Below are 2673 nucleotides of genomic sequence, written 5' to 3' on the forward strand. Positions count from 1 at the left end.
ATTGGGAAGTAATAAGTAGATGATGGGTTGCTAGAGTGACAGAAGCTTAAACCCTAGTTTATGCGTTGCTTCGTAAGTGGCTGATTTGGATCCACATGTTTCATGCTATGGTTAGGTTTACCTTAATACCTTTGTTGTAGTTGCGGATGCTTGCAATAGAGGTTAATCATAAGTGGGATGCTTGTCCAAGTAAGGGCAGTACCCAAGCACCGGTCCACCCACATTTCAAATTATCAAAGTACCGAACGCGAATCATATGAGCATGATGAAAACTAGCTTGACGATATTCCCATGTGTCCTCGGGAGCGCTTTTCCTATTATAAGAGTTTGTCCAGGCTTGTCCTTTGCTACAAAAAGGATTGGGCCACCTTGCTGCACTTTATTTACTTTTGTTACTTGTTGCTCGTTACAATTTATCTTATCACAAAACTATCTGTTACCACTTATTTCAGTACTTGCAGAGAATACCTTGCTGAAAACCGCTTATCATTTCCTTCTGCTCCTGGTTGGGTTCGACACTCTTACTTATCGAAAGGACTACGATAGATCCCCTATACTTGTGGGTCATCAAGACACTTTTCTGGCACCGTTAACGGGGAGTGAAGCGCCTTTGGTAGGTGGAATTCGGTAAGGAAAAATTTATTTAGTGTGCTAAAATTTTATGTCACTTGTTACTGTGGAAAGTAATTGTTTGAGGGGCTTGTTCGGGGTATCTTCACCCCGTCCAGTTGAGCCAAGAGTTGCTCCTCAACCTACTGAACCTACTAAATCTATTGAAAATGAAACTGCTTTTCAGATTCCTTCGGGTATGATGGAAAAAATGCTAGCTAACACTTTCGCAGGAGATGGAACAAAGCATCCCGACGAACATCTACGCTTTGTGGATGATATTTGTGGACTATTTAAGCTTGCAGGTATACCCGATGATGTTGTTAAGAAGAAGGCTTTACCTTTATCTTTGGGGGGAGACGCATTGACATGGTATAGGCTATGTGATGATACGAGATCATGGAACTATAAAAGAGTGAAATAGGAATTTCATCAAAAGTATTACCCTATGCATCTTGTTCATCGTGATCGCAATTATATATATAATTTTTGGCCTTGCGAAGGAGAAAGCATCGCTCAAGCTTGGGGGAGGCTTAAATCAATGTTATATTCATGCCCCAATCATGAGATCTCAAAATTGACAATTCTCCAGAATTTTTATGCTCGGCTTTCTAATAATGATCGCACCATGCTAGATACTTCTTGTGCTGGCTCTTTTATGATGAAGTCTACTGAATTTGGATGGAATCTATTGGATAGAATTAAAAGCAACTCTGAAGATTGGGACCTCGACGAAGGTAAGGAGTCAGGTATGACACCCAAGTTTGATTGTGTTAAATCTTTTATGGATACCGATGTTTTCCGTAAGTTTAGCACTAAATATGGACTTGACTGTGAAATAGTAGCTTCTTTATGTGAAACTTTTGCTACTTATGTTGATCTCCCCAAGGAGAAGTGGTTTAAATATCATCCTCCCATAGAAGTAAAAGTAGCTGCACCTATTAAAGTTGAAGAAAAGATTGTCACTTACAATGATCCTATTGTTCCTACTTCTTATGTTGAGAAACCCCCTTTCCCTGTTAGAATGAAGGATCATGCTAAAGCTTCAACTGTTGTTCGTAAAAGCAATATTAGGACTTATACACCTCCTGAGCAAGTCAAAGTAGAACCCAATATTTCTATTGTTAAAGATCTCTTGTCGGATAATATTGATGGGCATGCCATTCAATTCACTGGTGAAACTGCTAGGATTGCTAAACCCTGTGATAGAGATAAACATAGACCTTTGGTAGGCGTGCCTCTTATTTCTGTTAAAATAGGAGATCATTGTTATCATGGCTTATGTGATATGGGTGCTAGTGCTAGTGTTATACCCATTGACTTACACTAGTAGAAAAAGGACCTAATATGAGAAACATTAGTACCGGTTCGCATTTGAGCCGGCACTAATGGGCCCATTAGTGCCGGTTCAAATGACTTGGCAGGAGGTGACCTTTAGTACCGGTTCTTTGGGAATCTTTAGTACCGGTTTGTGCCACGAACCGGTAGTAAAGATGCTGGTGCCCGGCCAGCACCTTTAGTACCGGTTCGTGGCATGAACCGGTACTAAAGAGGGTGTGACAGGCGCTATTTTTAGTCCCACCTCGCTCCCCTAACAAGAATTTGACCACCTTATGTATGTTACTTCTCAAACTATCCCAAACATTTGGTCTTCATTGAACTCTATGTGTAGGATCTGTGGCTGCAATAGGAGTCTTCGCCGGTTCTTAAATCGGTGGTAGATTCCTATTGAAGATTTAGATTCTATACAAAAAGATCATTGATGATCAATGTTTTTTATATATGTACTTCTGTGTAGCAGTAGCACGTTTTGGCTGAAAGGCGGTACTGATCAATGTATTTTTTCTGCGTTCAGATGCACTATTTAAATATGTTATTTTTCAAACTATCACAAGCATTTGGTCTTCATTGAACTCTATATATAAAGAAGAGGAAGAAGAAGCAGAAGAAGAAGGAGAAGAAGAAGAAGAAGAAGAAGAAGGAGAAGAAGGAGAAGAAGAAGAGGAGGAAGAAGGAGGAAGAAGAAGAAGAGGAAGAAGAAGGAGGAGGAAGAAGAAGAGGAAG

The sequence above is a fragment of the Triticum dicoccoides genome, chromosome 7B (assembly GCF_002162155.2).
Source record: "Triticum dicoccoides isolate Atlit2015 ecotype Zavitan chromosome 7B, WEW_v2.0, whole genome shotgun sequence".
Classification (NCBI taxonomy): Eukaryota; Viridiplantae; Streptophyta; class Magnoliopsida; order Poales; family Poaceae; genus Triticum; species Triticum dicoccoides.